The sequence below is a fragment of the Schistocerca serialis genome, chromosome 6 (genome assembly GCF_023864345.2).
Source record: "Schistocerca serialis cubense isolate TAMUIC-IGC-003099 chromosome 6, iqSchSeri2.2, whole genome shotgun sequence".
NCBI lineage: Eukaryota > Metazoa > Arthropoda > Insecta > Orthoptera > Acrididae > Schistocerca > Schistocerca serialis.
In genome coordinates, this window is record NC_064643.1 from 49,497,363 (window position 1) to 49,515,378 (window position 18,016).

The window sequence follows — 18,016 nt, forward strand, 5'->3', positions numbered from 1 at the left end:
GCTGGGGTTGAGCTGTAGGGAAAGACAGGTAATTTACAATATGTACAATATCTAAGAGGGAACAATAAGATTGGAAGACCAAGAACGACGTGCTCGGATTAGAAAGGGCGTAAGGCAAGGATGTAGCCTTTTCCCTCTACTGTTCGATCTACACGTTGATGAAGCAAAGACGGAAATATAAGGAAAGTTGAAGGTGAAAGGATATCGATGTTAAGATTAATTTATGACATCACTGTCATCAGTGAAAGTGAGGAAGAATCACAGGATCTGTTGCATGTAATGGTCTGATGAGTGCAGAATATGGATTGAGAGTAAATCGAAGACAGCAGGAAGTAATGGGAAGTAGCAGAAATGAGAACAGCGAGGAACTTAACATCGTAATTGATGATCACGAAGTAGATGGTATTAAACAGTTTTGCTAACTAGTTAGGAAAATAACCCTTGACAAATGGAGCAAAGAAGACGTGAAAAGCAGACTAGTAGCGACAGAAAGGGTATTCTGGGCCAAGAAAAGCCTAATAATATCACACATAGGTCTTAATTTGAGGGAGAAATTTATGAAAATGATCGTCTGGAGCACAGCATTTTATGGGAGAGAGACATGGAGTGTGTAAAACCCGCAACATAAGAGAATGAAAGTGTTTGGGATGTGGTGTTTCACAAGAATGGTGAAACTTAGGTAGAATGGTAAGTTAAGGAATGAGGAGGTTTTCTGCAGAATCGGCGAGAAAAGGAATATATGGGAGACATTAACAAGAAGGAGGGATAGGAAGATAGGGAATCTGTTAAGAATCAGCGAATAACTTCTGTGGCACTAGAGGGAGCTGTAGACTGTAAAGGAAGGTAGAGATTGGGATGTATCCAGCAAATAACTGAGGACGTCGGTTGCAAGCGCTGCTCTGAGGTGAAAAGGATGGCACAGGAGAGGAATTTGTAGCGGGCCGCATCAGACCAGCCAGAAAAATGATGACGCAGAAAAAAGAATGAATTTGGAACTTCCGTGAAGCCGGTATGATTGCTACAGAGATGACAGTGGCGTAGAAATGATGAGTTGATTACTCTGGCCTTGCGAGTCGGGGTGAGACTGGTGAGCCGTATCTAGACTATTAAATTAGTACAAAGGCGAAGGGAGCTGACTTGGGGCCAACTGCAAATTTTTCCAAGAAGGGTACAACTGCGTCGCGTAGTGGGACTCAATTGTTGCATCGCACGGGGCCTGCGATGGCGGCAGTATCTGGTGGCGGACATCGCACCGCGGGCTCACCTTAACAAAGTAGGCGTCTCAAACAGCACTAGGGTATCTTCAGAGACGCGTACTTGTATTGTCTGTGCAGGGACGTTTACGAAAAGGAATACTTAAGAAATACATAATTTATGTTTGATCTCGCATTTTGTAATTTATTTCGTCAACCACAATTTATGTAAATTTGTTGCCTCACTAATGTGCAACTTTTTGAAGTATGAAGTGAGCTGTCTAGGCCACACGTCTGTTTGTATTTCAGGTTTTGTGCTGTTTGTGTGACCCTCAGCTTTTAGTTAAGTTAGAGCTGATGATCACTTAATGTGATGCGCACAGGATCGATGTTAAAACCCTTGCCAAATGTCTCCTATATGTATTACAATTAGTGTTGTCTATTGAGTCAGATTCGGTAGCAATTACCGTAATATTTACCATATCAGTCCGTTTTGACATTTACACTTCGATAATGCTCATATGAACGTAGTGATAGCCTAGAGAGTCGTTAGTGTGAAACAATAGGCGAATAAACTACGAGCAAAATGCACCAATTGTGAGATCCTGCATTGAAATTCTGCTCCACACACTTATTCTTACTTTGATTCCTCTCTAAAGTCGTCAGAAAATTTAGAAGCTCACTCATCAGGCGCTTTTTGCTTTACGAGTAATTAACATCAGCAGCAGTTACATAGATCACCCAGATCACTATGACCACCGATCTGCTATCGACATAAACCTGTCCAGGCGATAGCAACGTCACCTGGGGAGGAATGAAAAACTGAGCGTTTGGAGTAATTGGCCTGGAGGCCCCTTTCGGGACAGATCCGGCCGCCTCGGTGCAGGTCTTATTACATTCGACGCCACATTGGGCGACCTGCGCGCCGGATGGGGATGAAATGATGATGAAGACAGTACAACACCCAGTCCCTGAGCGGAGAAAATCCCAGACCCAGCCGCGAATCGAACCCGGGCCAGTAGGACGGCAATCCGTCACGTAGACCACTTTTTTCCTTCCATTTTGTTAGTTGCGTACGTCACATGACCATTCAGCTATCGGGGCGGACACGTGGCGAGGCATGAGTGCTAGTCAGACACGGCACATGTAGTATCAGTGAGCGAGTTGTCCGTGTATAGAATGCCAAAGGCGTGCGATCAATCTTAGTTTGATCGATTGCTGATTGTGATGGCCCGGAGCCTCGACAGTAGCATTTCGGAAACTGCACGACTTATCGGGAGTTCGAAGAGTGCTGTGGTTTGTGACTTCAACACGTGGCGAAACCAAGGTTAAACCACGTAAAGGCGTCGTGGCGTTGGGGGGCCATCCCTTATTGCAGATATCGTACGTCCTAGACTGGGTAGGCCAGTAAGACTAGACAGGCGGCGAGCTGTGGCGGAACTAAAATCACACCATAATGCTGGGCAGAGTACAAGTGTGTCTGAACACACAGTGCACCGAACACTCCTAACGATAGCCGGCCACTGTGGCTGAGCGGTTCTAGGCGTTTCCTTTAGGAACCGCGCTGAAGCTACGGTCGCAGGTTCGAATCCTGCCTCGGGCATGGATGCGTGTGCTGTCCTTAGCTTGGTTAGGTTTAAGTAGTTGTAAGTCCAGAGGACTGACGGCCTCTGATGTTAAGTCTGATAGTGCTTAGAGCCATTTGAAACATCCTAACAATGGGCCTTCGCAGCTGGCGACCCACGCGTGTGCCAGTGTTGATACCGCTACATCGGCAATTACGACTGTAGTTGGCGCGTGACCATTGCACTGCACGTTGACGCAGTTCGAGAGCGTTTCATGGTCTTATGAATCCCGGTATCTTCTTCATCATGGCCATGAGAAGGCGCGAATCCGTCGTCTTCCAAGGGAATAGCTCCTACCAACCTATACTGCAGGACGGAGACAAGCTGGCGAGGGCTCCATTACGCTCTGATGGACATTCACGTGGAGATCTATGGGTCCAATGGAGCACGTGCGAGACCTCATGATGACCAAGGAGTTTCGTACACCGTTTGCACACCACGTATATCGCTTCATGGCGATCAAATTTCCGGACGGCAGTGGCCTTTTTCAGAAAGATAGTGCGTCATGACCCAAGGCAAGGAGTGAGGTGGTCTTGTTCGAGGAACACAGTGGCGAGTTCCAATTCACGGGCTGGCCTCCCAACTCGCCAGATATGAATCCGATCGAACACGTCTGGGGTGTGGCTGTACGTGGCGTCAGAGCTCATGGCGCGCGCGCATGCTCGCCCCTCCCCCCCCCCCCTCTCTCTCTCTCCAGAATTTAGTAGGACATAAGTGACTTGTGTGTGTGTGTGTGTGTGTGTGTGTGTGTGTGTGTGTGTGTGTAGATGTGGTGCCAAGTCCCTCCTGTGACTTACAAAAGCCTCACTGCTTATGCTTATCCATTACGGATATTTTAGAACCGCGACTGTATATTGAATGTAAATAAGTTATACACAACTGCAACCAGTCACTTTTTTCAATAATAATGATTTATTACATGAACCGGTTTTCGAACCCTTTCGGCTTCATCTTCAGATGATTTCGGGAGGATCCGGGAGGTTACATCATTACTGGTAGTAGCATAATGCTGGGTGATGGTTTGCGACAATATAGGCGGCTTTTTTCGTATCTGTCTGCCTCCATTTTGATGTCCAGAACACTTTCACACGAACTATATTAGTTTACACTTTGACAGTGACACTTTACCAGCATCCAGCATGCGCTTTACAACTCACGTTTCAATCAATGTTCTTTAGTTGTCAGGCGGACATAACTCAGCATCATTGCTTTAGTTGTACGATTTTTTTTGATTTTTTTTTTTACAAAGGTATTAACAACAGTATGAGTTTTTTTAAATGAAGCCCTGTATATTTTATTCGGTAATTCATTTCCTATCTTAACGACCTTTTCAAAAATGTACCACAGTGTAGCATTCACTGAAACACTACGTTATTAATTACATAACACATCACTGACGTTGACCTCCCAGCGCTTAGTACAAGTACCCAGGCTAATGGAACACATCCACGTGCTGACACTGACAGATGACAAATGACAAAAGCAAATACAAGCAGAATACACACCCGTAATTCCGTCAACCATCGTCAGTTGAAGAGTTGTGTGAGTAGTGTTGTAACTGTGACCGGAACAGTCGCGGGGTTGACATGACGGAAAGCGCGGTGGGACCCACAGAGCGGTCCGCGAACGACAACACAAACGGGAGGACGGACAAGACCAATGAAGGACCATAGGAACAACAACAAGATCTAAACAACACAACCACAAGAAAACCACGTCCACTCGTACACAAAACAAGGAAGTAAAGACGCTGTCTAAGGCAAGGCGATAAGTCCAGAGACGCACGCAAGATTAGACTGGCTGGCTCAGTGAGAGGATACACGATCAGGGGCGCCGCTATTGGCCGCTACGACCACGTGTTCCACTGTGGCGCCCTCACACTAAACGTGGACCAGGACGTACGTTCCGTCACGGCTTACGACGCTATGGTACAGAGGCCTCTGGGGGTCTTCGACCTCCATGCCGTCTGGTGCGGATTCAAATTCCACCGCGCGCGGTACCAGATCCCTCACCCCCTGAAACTTGCGCTTCGTGGCGGAAACGCTCCGGACGGTGCCAAGGTGGGCAGCAGTAGGAAGAAGAGCTGCTCACATCAACTGCCATTGGCGGGGAGGAAGGGACGCCTGAGGTATCGATGAAGGCCGACCCAGAGTCCAGGGTGGGGGAGGGAGCTGCCGATCCACCTGGGAGTGGGGAGGGCCGGTGGCAGGCCCGCAGGGAGATGGCAAGCGGGGGCGGGGGCGGCGACCCTGGGACCACGTCTGTACCTGAAGGAGGTAGGGTAGGAGGCGGCGCCGCAAGTCCCGCGGGAGAACGCGGGCGGAGCTGATTATGATGGGGGCTGTCCAACCCTTTCGACGCCTGCACCGACGTCACACGACGCCCGTGGGCCACGACGACCGTGGCGGGCGTCCAACCCGCCTTGTGCCCATGTGCCCATACTCGCAGGCCCATTTCCGTGCCAGGGGCATACCGCTGTGAGGGGCGGGGGCGGGGGGGATGGTATAAGCAAATGGAACAGGGTCCACGGCTGTCGCCCACGAAGGAGCTCTGCCGGACTGCATCCGTCAATTGGTGTAGTGCGAAATGTGATCAAAAGCAGGTTGAGGGCCGACATGGTTGTAGATTTGTCAACTGCCTTTGTCAATTGTTTAAAAGTGAGGACAAGCCTCTCTGCCACGCAATTGGACTAAGAGTGGAAAGGCGGGGGGGGGGGGGGGGGCTACAGATATGTTTGATACCGTTGGACTGACAGAAGTTGTGGAAAGAGAACGTCGTCAATTGGGGACCATCATCAGAGACCGTGTGTGGCAGGCTCTCAATGGCGAGAACCTGGGCCAGAGCCACGAGTCTGGACTCCATGGTGCTGGATCCCATGTGGACGACATTTATATTTGGAGCGGGCATCAGTGATGAGTAACCACACGGACTCCAAAAACGGGCCAGCAAAATCAATAAGGATGCGATCAAAGGGCCGACAAGGCACAGGCCAGGGCGCAAACGACTGAGGGGGGCTTGCCTGGTGACGTGCACACACAGTGCACCGACGGACCAGGTGGTCAATATCGCCATCGATGCCGGACCAATACACGTGCTGGTGAGTCAAAACTTTCATACGGGTGTATGAAACTGAGCACCTGGAGCCGCAAATCCGGAGGGTGACCACCTGATGGGCATCCGACAAGTAACAAAGGAGGGCCACCGTGGACCACATAGTGGAGAACCTGCTACAAGATAGGGTCATGGCGGGTAGCTATGGCAATGTGAACCGCCATAAGAGGCAGATCGTCCAGTGCATCCTGGCAGGAGGAATCAATGTGAAAGCAGAGGGCCTCCAGTTGGTCAAAGGCAGGATCGGTGCCTGCTGGGAAACGTGACAAAGCGTCCAAATTAGCATGATGGGCGGTGTGCTTATACCGGATAGTGTAAGCATAATTACATAAAAACAACGCCCAGCGCTGGAGACGTTGAGCCGTCCGCTCTGGAAGACGAGAGTGGGTTCCAAAAAGCGTAACCTAAGGTTTATGGTCCGTCAGAAGGGTGAACTTTGCCCCAAAGAGAAGTGTGAAATTTTTGGACGGTGAACACGATCACAAAGGCCTCCTTTTCAATCTGAGAGTAGTTCCATTGAGCTGGGGTCAACGTCTTAGAGGCATAAGTGATGGGCTGTTCAGAGCCATGGGCATCCTGATGTTTGAAGACGGCCCCAATGCTGCATGCCGACGCATCAGCTGCCACAACGAAGGGGCGGTCTGGAGAGAAGGAAGTAAGGCAAGGGGCGGACTTCAACATCGCCTTTAAACGGAGAAAAGCCTGGTCACAGGCAGGAGTCCAATCAAAAGGTACCCCTTTGCGACGAAAAATGATTGAGGGGTTGAGCAACGGAGGCAGACTGGGGCAAGAACATTAAGTAGTAAGTAACCTTGCCCAAAAACATCTGGAGTTCAGGTAAGTCCTTGGGACGAGGAAGGGCCTCGGTGCCCACAACATTGTGACCCAAAGGGCGAATGCTATCTTTGCTCAGCCAGTGGCCTAAGTATACCACTTCCGGTTGAAGAAAACAACACTTGTCCAGCCGACAGCGTAAACCAGCAGATTGCAGAGCGCGAAATAAGGCGCTGAGGTTTTGCAAATGTTCCTGGCGGGAACGCCCAGTGACCAAGATGTCATCCAGGTAATTCACACAGGCGGGAATGGACTGTGTAACCTGCTCCAGGAACTGCTGGAAACTGGCCAGCGCCGAAGAGACACTGAAGTGGAGGCGCTTGTACTTATACAACCCGAAAGGCGTGTTGATAACCATTATGTTCTGAGATTTGGCATCCAAGTGTAACTGGTGGTATGCCTCTGCCAGGTCGATCTTTGAAAAGTCCCCCGGCAAGCTTGGCGAGAAGGGGAACAGGGTAAGTGTCAACGAGGGACTGAGTATTAACTCTAGCGCTGAAGTCCCCACACAGCCGAAGGGACCCATTGGGTTTCCGTATGACGGCCAATGGCGTCGCCAGGGACTCTGAGTCACAGGCACAAGAACGCCAGCGGCCTGGAGCCGATCAAGTTCCTGCTTGAGCGCCAGCCGTAAGGCCACCGGAAGGGGCCGGGCCCGGAAAAAGCGAGGCTGTGCGTCTGGCCATACGGCGACGTGCACCTGAAAACTGGAAGCACATCCGAGATCTGTTGCAAACAACGACGCAAAAGCAGGGCACAGATCGTCCAAGCCCTGAAAAGGAACAGCCGTGGAAACGACCTTAACTAAGTCGGAAATTGAAAAGCCAAACAGTTGAAACGCATCCAGGCTAAAAATACTCGAAGCCGATGGACGGTCGACAAACAGGGTAAGGAGCCGGGGAACACGCTTGTACGTCGCCTGGACGACGAACTGAGCACAAAGGGGAATGGAACCGTCTCCGTAGGCGACCAAATGGCGAGAGGGAGGCGAAAACGCAGGGGAGCCCAGTCGTGTATATGTCGCCATATGAATCAAGGAGACGGTGGCCCCAGGCTCGACTGGAAAACTGACGTCCTCAGTGAAAACGCGGCACGTGAGGAAAAGCTTCCGTGCTGACGGGTCATCCTGTGTGACGACCGATTGCAGAACATTGACGGTATCTTGAGGCCCACGAGGGGCAGGACTGGAGCGAGTCGAGTGACTACGACAAACCTAGTGGATGTGGCCCTTGTTACACAGTGTGCACGTCTTCCAGCGGTGGGGGCAATCAGCTCGAGAATGTGCAGTAAAGCGCTGTGGGCAAGATGGAAGCGGGCCGCGCCACCGGTGACGAAGAGTCCCGACGGCGCTGGCCTCTGTCGGCCGGGCCACGTCGACCTCGCGAGGGCGGAACCCGCCTTGACGCCTCGATCGCCGCCACCTGCGGTCGCGCCATAAGACGCTCGTTAGCCGCTTGAGCAATTTCAAAGGAGTGGGTCATATGGAGAATCTCTTCTAAGGAGGGGTTGTCGAATTTCAACGCCGCAGTACGGACCTCAGGGTCGGGAGCCGAACCACCACATCCCAGATCAGGGAGTCCGTATACGAAGCCTTACACTGCTGATTGGTGCACGTAAAATCGCATCGACGGCTGAGGCCCTGCAAGTCTGTGACCCAAGAACGATACGACTGACCAGGCTGTCTATGGTACTGGTGGAACTCCAGCCGCGAGGCGACCCCATGGTAGCGTTGGGAATAATAGTTTGTCATCAAAAGGCGTATCTCTTGCAAAGAGAACAACAGGATCGGACAACGGTGCCAACTTGCAGAGAAGAAAGAACGTGTCCAGAGAAGCACAAGATAAAAACAACGACCGCTGCAAGTAGTCGTCCGTGACTTGAAAAGCCGTGAAATGTTGTTTCAGCCGACGTAAGTAGGTTTCCCAGTCCTCGTTAGCGTCATTAAAGGGTGGAAACACGGCGGACGTGGGAACGCATCGGACACCTGAGGACTGGTATGCTGTGGTGGTAACGCGTCCTGGGCATCGACTTTGTCCGTTAGCAATCTCAGCGATTGCTGTAAGACGTCTAACTGGAGCTGCTGCTGCTGCTGCTGCTGCTGATACATGAGCTGCTGCTCCAGCAGACAGACCAACTTCGCCTCCATACCAGCAACGATCACCGTTCACCTCGTCGCCAAAATGTTGTAACTGCGACCGGGACGGTCGCGGGGTTGACATGACGGAAAGCGCGGCGGGACCCACGGAGCGGTCCGCGAACGACAACACAAACAGGAGAGGACGGACAAGACCAACGAAGGACCATAGGAACAACAACAACAGCGAAAAAAGAGAACCGCAACAAAATCACGTCCACTCGTACACAAAAGAAGAAAGTAAAGACGCTGTCTAAGGCAAGGCGGTAAGTCCAGAGACGCACGCAAGATTAGACTGGCTGGCTGAGCTTTTTTTTTTTTTTTTCTATATTGTGATTTAATGCCCCTGCCCCATATGGGCAGGGGAGGGCTGTCAGCAGCACAATCCGCCGCTCTTCAGCCGAGCGACATGATAACTAAAACAAGAATAAATTAATACATACATAAGGAGATAAAAAAGGGGAACATAAAACAGAGTAAGGGGAGAAAAATGGAGGTAAAAATACACTGTCATGGAGAAGTTCATTGGGAACAGTTAAAAAAGTCACCAGAAAGTTAAAAAACACAGTTTGCGATTCTTAAAACACAGAGAAGACACTGGGTGCGCATGCACAGGTTAAAAATTGGCCACAGTATTAAAAACACTCCGAAACAACACACTTAAAACCCACTTGGAGCACACACGACGAAGAATAAAACTACCAGGCGGGACCTGCCGAGGGAAAGGTCAGAGAGGATGGAAAAGGAGGGGAGAGCATGGGGCAGCTGGGGAAGCGGCGGGATGAAGAGAGGAGGGGCAACCGTGGGTTCCCGAAGAGGCAGGACACACATGGGGCGGGAGAGGAAAAGGGAAGACAGGGCAGGAGGGAGCGCAGAGACACTGAAAGAAGGCACAAGAGATGGACGGGGAGTAGGAGGGGAAATCCGCTCAGAAGGAGGGAGGGGGAGGAGAGGGAGCCCTGAGGAGGAGGCAGGAAGAGAAGGTTAGAGTTGGTAGGAAGGGTAGATGTCAGGGCGAAGCTCATCATCCGGGAGTGGTAGACGGTGGAAGTTGTGTTGGGAAAGGAGATGGAGGGTGTGGAGATGGAGAGAGGGAGGGACACAACGGTAAAGGTGCGGCAACTGGGTGGGAGTGGAGAGGAAGGGAGACACCAGGGGGTGAGGGGGATCAAGGCGGCGGACAATATATAGTGTGGGGATGTGTTCAAGGAAAAGGAGAAGGTGGGGGAAGGGGATGAGGTCATAGAGGATGCGCGTGGGGGACGGGAGGCAGATGCGGAAGGCGAGGCGGAGTGCATGGCGTTCGAGGATTCGGAGGTCTTTATAGAACCAGGGAGGGGCGGAAATCCAAGCGATGCTGGCATAACAAAGGATGGGGCAGATCATGGATTTGTAGGTGTGAAGGATGGTGGAAGGATGCGTGGGACGAGCTGGCCGTCCCCGACAAACCCCCATCCCGACCCCCACAGTGATGCCCATTGGCAACAGCCTCAAGCTGTGTGACCGAAGCCAACACTGCCTGAAGCTGGGAGCGAAGGGATGCCAACTCAGCCTGCATCCGAACACAACAGTTGCAGTCCCTATCCATGCTAAAAACTGTTTTGCTAAGAACGTCTGAACTAATCTACAGAGAGCGCAAACAAATCGACAAAATTTAAACGGTTATTAAAATACAAGATTGCCTAGTAAATGCAGTAATGCTGCTACTTGCGCACTGCTGACACTGCTCGGCGGCGGAAGGAGACTAAGCGAAATTACACTATTCAGGCACTAAACCACGATGCTACACTCTCAAATACTATAATACGCCCGAAATTTATGAATTAAACAATGCAAGAACCAAAAACACGCAAAGAAATTAAGAATTAAACTATGTAACAAATGAGTGAGCTAGGAGTATACGACTTGCTGCTCAGCTGCTTATCCAACGGCGGCAGGGAGCACACTGACTGCGACCAACCGACACTGGCCGTTCAAAACAAAACAGTAGACAAACGACTACGCGAATTTACACTATTCAGGTACTAAAACGCGATGCTACAACTCTCAAATACTATAATACGCTCGAAATTTATGAATTAAACAATGCAAGTACCAAAAACACGCAAAGAAATTAAGAATTAAACTATGTAACAAATGAGTGAGCTAGGAGTATACGACTTGCTGCTGCAGATGCTTATTCAACGGCGGCAGGGAGCACACTGACTGCGACCAACCGACACTGGCCGTTCAAAACAAAACAGTAGACAAACGACTACGCGAATTTACACTATTCAGGTACTAAAACGCGATGCTACAACTCTCAAATACTATAATACGCCCGAAATTTATGAATTACACAATGCAAGTACCAAAAACACGCAAAGAAATTAAGAATTAAACTATGTAACAAATGAGTGAGCTAGGAGTATACGACTTGCTGCTGCAGCTGCTTATCCAACGGCGGCAGGGAGTTCGTTGGTGCTGTCGGCTAAATCACAAAGGAACGTACGGGGGGGGGGGGGGGGGGGGGAGTTGGAGGAGACCCCAGATTTGGCCCAGTTCTGTTGCCATTGGAAAATGAGTTTGGTAACGCTGTGAGTGAGCATGTCTGAATAACTAGGGCAGTTTACGCCACAGATCGAGATACCTTGGAGTCACATAGATGTAGTCTGTTAGTACTACCTCACGACGGTCCTACCGCTGTAGTCTATTCTTGCGATGGCGTTTTCAATTCCGTGAAAGATAATTTATTTCGGTAAGGACAGAAGCTGAAGCACTGAATTAAAATTTGTGCTTTGACTGGGACTCGAACCCGGGTCTCCTGCTTACTAACCGTTACATCACCGTAGAATTTTAGCTACCACAGTTGCATGGACCACCTAAGTCCAGTACCCTCCGTAACACGAACTTCAGTTCAAACCTTCAGTCCATTTTCCCCTTCTCACACCGTCACAATTGAAGGTTTGAAGTTTGTGTTACGGAGGTCACTGGACTTAGGCAGACTGTGCAGGTGTGTCAACCACTGGGGTAGGCTGATGTAATGGTTCGCACATCTGCCGAGTAAGTAGCAGACCTCTGTTCAATTCCCAGTCAAGACACAAATCTAAATTCACTCCCTTACCTTCTATCCTTACCGAAGATAAAGTTGAGACTCAGACGTCTCCGGAAAAACGTTATCCCATAGAAATTTATTTCTATATTAGGTGTTTAAATGCTAATTTTCGTACCTCGTTCTCAGACATGAGTTACTGGTTCCTTGACGAAACGTTATTCTAGTGTGTGACCATTCACACTTTGATTCGCACACCGTTTTCGGAAATCCCCTCTGCTAGAGGAGCCCTCTGAGAGGTGGGGAAGTTAAGTGGGACGTTACAGAGGCAGGCAGCGACGGCAGGCGGCCCGCCCGCAACACGGCCCGGCACCTCACAGCGAGCTGCTCGCTGGAGGGCCCACACACGCCGCCCACACCTGTGCCACACGAGACTGGTTGGCTGGTTGATTTGGAGGAGGGGTCCAAACAGCGAGGTCATCAGTCCTGTCGGATCAGGGCAAGATGGGGAAGGAACTCGGCCGTGCCTCTTCAAAGAAACCGTCTTGGGATTTGCCTGAAGTGATTTGCGGAAAACCTAAATCAGGATGGCCGGGCGCGGGTTTGAACTGTCCTCCTCCCGAATGCTGACCATTGCGCCACCTCGCTCGGTGCCGCATGAGACAGACATCGTGAATTCTTGAGGCAGAGCCTGAAACTCGGTCCCGTCTTACTGCGAGATCTGGGTCCCCAGTCCTAGAACATGTCACCGTGAGAAAACTTGATATACCGATATCATATATTACAACTATTGTTAATTGGAAGTAGAGCTTGAGTTGACACGGGCGCAAGTAAATTTCATGTCTAGGGTGTACGTGGCGTTACGATTTTTTTCTTTTTGCGAGGTAAGTTTGTAAAGGACGTGCACACTGCGATGCCAGAACAGCAGCGCAGCACATAGTAACCTGTACTAGATTTCCCATACTCAGTAATTTGTTCAGACTTGGGCAGTCATCAGATACCTTATCTGACAATCTGAAAGTTGCTATATTGTAGACGATCAGAATTCCAATTTGAGCTCACAGCTTCCGCAGTCAGCATCTTTCAGTAGCACCATTTGAACGCCAGTTAGTGACCAAATTTAATCTTCAGGGTTCTCAGTTGCTTTCAGAGTAACTGATGACTAATAACTTCCTAAATGTGTGGCCGGATCTAGGCGTGCGACGGGCAGAATGTTCCAGCAGCAGCGCTGCGAACTGGCCGCATCTGCAGGTGGGCGCGGCGCACGCAACCCGGTCCTGGTTTTACCACAGGGGTCGTGTCCTCTGTGTGTCCCGCCTCATCCAGACGTCAGTACGTTGCCCTTGGTGGGCGCCTCCTTCCTCTTCTCCACGATATCTAAGGCTGTACTCTCAGTTTCTACCGTCGTCGTACCAACATCTCGGTGTATTATTTGCTAACGCGGTGCCAGTATTTTGACTTACACAATGTGATCAAAAGTGTCCGGACACCCCTAAAAACATACGTTTTTCGTATTAGGTGCATTGTGCTGCCATCCACTGCCAGATACTGCATATCAGCGACCTTAGTAGTCATTAGACATCGTGGGTGAGCAGACTGGGACGCTCCGCGGAACTCACGGACTTCGAAAGTGGTCAAGTGATTGGGTGTCACTTGTGTCATATGCCTGTAAGCGAGATTTCCACACTCCTACACATCCTTAGGTCCACTGTTCCCGATGTGATAGTGGAGTGGAAACGTCAAGGGGCACGTACAGCACTAAAGCGCACAGGCCGACCTCGTCTGTTGACTGACAGAGACCGCCGACTGTTGAATAGGGTCGCAATGTGAAATAGGGAGACCTATCCAGATCATCACGCAGGAATTCCAAACTGCGTCAGAATCCACTGCATGTTCGATGACAGTTAGGCGGGAGGTGAGAAAACTCGGATCATTGTCGAGCGGCTGCTCAAAAGCCACACATCACGCCGGTAAATGCCAAACGGCGCCTCTATTGGTGTAAGGAGCATAAACATTGCACGACTGTACAGTGGAAAAACCTTGTGTGTAGTGACGAGTCACAGTACACAATGTGGCGATCCAGTGACAGCGTATGGGTATGGCGAATGCCCGGTGAACGTCATCTGCCAGCGTGTGTAGACCCAACAGTAAAATTCGGAGGCGGTGGTGCTATTTATTGTGTGGTCGTGTTTTTCATGGTCGGGAGGGGGGGGGGGGGGGCGGCTTGCACCCCTTGCTGTTTTGCGTGCCTCTATCATAGCACAAGCCTACATTGATGTTTTAAGCACCTCCTTGCTTTTCCACTGTTGAAGAGAAATTCGGGGATGGCGACTGCATCTTTCAACACGATCGAGCACCTATTCATAATGCACGAACAGTGGCGGAGAGGTTACACGACAGTAACATCCCTGTAATGGACTGGCCTGCACAGAGTCCTGCCCTGAATCCTATAGAACACTTTTGGGATGTTGTGGAACGCCGACTTCGTGCCAGGCCTCACCGACCGACATCGGTACCTCTCCTCAGTGCAGCACTCCATGAAGAATGGGCTGCCATTCCCCAAGAAACCTTTCAGCACCTAATTGAACGTATGCCTTAGAGAGTGGAAGCTGTCATCAAGGCTAAGGCTGGGCCAACACCATAATGAATTCTAGCATTACCGATGGTGGCCGCCACGAACTTATAAGTCATTTTCAGCCAGGTCTCCGGATACTTTTGATCACATAGTGTATGCGTTCGTAATCGATTCCGCGTAATTTCGATATTCAGTTCTCGTGATCGTTGACTTGTCAGGCTGCAGTAGTCGCTTATGCCGCCGGTGTTCAATAACGTGTCAACTTCTTTGTACCAGACGACAGTTCATCGCCTTACTCGTAGAATACACATGTTAAACTAAAGAAAAGTACCATGTTTCCCACACGCACACAATCCATACCTCGTCAAAACATTCACTGTGGCACTGTGCACTTTTGTGACAGTTGCAGTATTTTAAATAGATTTTTGTTATGGTTTTCACTCCGAAGAAGCATAGTCTGACGTAGTTCTCCCCCATGCCAGTCTATCTTGTGCAAGTCAACTGTTACCTGAATAGCTGTTGCAACAAATCCCTATCTGAACCCGCTTAACACAAGTGAAACCCTTGTGACCGTCTCCATTTATTACTATCCACCGACAGCGCCTCTAAAACCTGCCTTCCCTACCACATTAACAAGTTGTACCACAGAGCTACTTCTATTCCCGATCTCATACAGTACTCTACGTTATTTATTCGATCTACCCGTCCAATGTTTAGTATTCCCATATGGCACCACATTCCAGATGCTTCAAATCCTGTCTTGCCTGTTTCATTCAACTTTCTCTTCCGTGTAACACTACACTGTGCAGCATTGTAAGAAAGGTCACTTTTCCGAAACCCTGTAATCGCCTCCTGTTGCGATGCTAATGTCTGAAATTTGGCTCAACGGAACCTACAACCTTCCTGTGTAACGGTTCAAAAGCGTGGCTCCCGGCGACGTCACCCTTGGCCAAGGCGATGATTCAAACGACAACGTGACGATACGCGAAAAAAAACCCGGAACTCTTAAGTTCGTGTGAGGTGTAGACGGGTTAATGATGTCGCATTGGTACCAAATTTCATCACAATTCTGTCCAACACCACCGTGAACGTGTCATATGATGAGAGGGTCGTCACAGCCTCTCTTATCCACATTTCACCCCTTCCGTTGAAGCTCTTGCGATCGAGGACACACACCTGGCGCCCAGCGTTGAAATTACACATTTTTATAATCGATGGCGGAGAAAAACATTTGCGCTGCACCGCCGCTGAGAACCGTCACGAAAAGCTCACAGGAGATAGCATAAGGGTCGTCAACGAAACCACTCCGTCCCTTGGACGGTTGAGTGCTACACATTTTACTGTCGACGTTCTTGACAATGTCAGAGGGTGCTGACACCACACGGATGTCAACGCTTCTCTGAGGACAAGTGAACCTGCATGCCATTTAACAGGCTCATACCCTTGTAGAATGTAGCGCGACCACAATGTCTGGTGTTGTATACAGGGTCGTACCACTAGACACCGTTCATAACCATCCCACGAAATTTGAAAGTGATCCGATGCGTCAGTGGCTGTTAATGGTTTTTCAGTCTCTTGTTTCGCGCTATTCTGCACCATGATCGCGTCGTGTTCGACATACGAATGAATAAAAGGGTAAGGGCCCTTTCAAGACAACCCCAGTTCGGCAACACCTTCGGTGACACCCGCGCACCATTGTTGGGCACTTTATAAACATAGCTGTACAGAGACACCCATTCAGTCATTCCTAGACTTCGGCATAACAGGCAATCATTTCGACACCCGTCAGCTGAGTAGCACTACGTTGCCGTTTTATTCATGCATGTGTCCATGTGGGACAGGACACCCCGCTATTATGCAACGGGGGGCGGGGGGGGGGCGCAAAACAGGAAATCTGAAAAAGCATTAACATTCTTTGAAGATTCGGACCATATTCAAATTTCTTCGAATGGGTGTGAACGGTGCCTAGCGGTTCCACCCCGTACACCACGACAAACATTGTGGTCTGGCTGGACGCTAAAGGGATGCCATCCTGCTGAACAGCGTCAAAGGTCCGCAGTCTCCTTAGAGTAAGACTGAGTCGTCAGCAGCGACGGAGGTTGCCAAGAACGTGTCCTGTTTCTTATCGCACTGCGAAATGTCTTTTTCGACCGCTAAATGTGTAGCAATCAACACCCAAACAGAAAGGGTCATTTCACTGACGCCCTTTATGCCACCTCCTGACGGCTTTTCGTGTCGGTTCTCAGTGGCAGTAAGTCTCAAATGTTTTCCTCGGCACTGACAGTAAAACCGCGGCATCTAATTACTGGGAGCAGCGATTTTGATCTCCGTTGCACAGGCGTCAACGGAAAGGGTGAAATGCGGGCAAGACGAACAGTGACGACCTTCACATCGTCTGACACGCCCACGATGTCGATGGGCAGAATCGCGGAGAAATCTGGTGTCAATGTGACATCTTACACCTCACATAAACTTGTCAGCTCGGGGTTTCCTTTGTTTTTCTCTTCGTGTGTCGACATGGTGCAGTTTGAATCGTCGGCGAGGCAGCGGCTAAGATTGCAGGGGTCCTCGATTTTACTTTACCACAGAGGAAAGTTCTAGGCAGAAATTTCAAACTTGTGCATCGCAGTGGGTGACTGTTACAGGTTTCGAAAAACTGACGCTTTAACTGTATGGCTCGGTTGAGACAGCTTATTTACTGAATGGCGAACTACGTTATTTAATCAGTATTTGGCTTGGAGAGTCGGTAGAAGAGAGACAGAGAGATTCGGCAGGCGGCGGCTCCAGCCAGTCGCGGCCCTGAATAAAAGATGGCGCCGGCAGACAGCGGACAGGTGACACTCGCAGCCCCGCTGAATGTTTCAGCGGGCGGAGAGCGCGAGAGCGTGTAGCAGATTAGGGGTAGCGGGTAGCCGGCCTCCAGGGGCTAGCCTGGTACTACTCCACACAGCCCGCCAGTCTCTGGTCGAGCCGCGAATGCCAGAGAGAAACGGATACGTAGTATAAAGCCTGACTTACACATTACATTATTCCATTGCTTTTTTTTTGATATAGTATTTGATGTCTATCCTCTATTTTAGAACACAAAGGAACAAAAACGCACGAAAAGAATTCTTTTCAATAATATTCAACAGAACAGCTCGTTTGAAAGGGAATTTAATTACTAGAATTCACTGTATATCAGTTGTTATAAATGTGATACCAGATTAAATAGGACAACAGTCTCTTGTGGAATGCCTGTAAGTGTAGTTCATATGACTTACGGTCTATTAAGAAGTAGGCAACACGATTGCACTTTGAGAATGTTGTAAAGTAATTCAGTGCTGTCCTCTTTTCTCGACTGCAAAGACTTGCGTTCAGATTCTCATAGGACTAAAATGTGCTTTTTAAAAACTTGTTACAGGATGTAAGTTAGCCTTGCATCGATGCTGTATCCATAGCAATACGATTTATGAACCCATACAGTTTATTCTACTCAAATGTAAAAAAGACAACAGAGCAAATATTTATTTG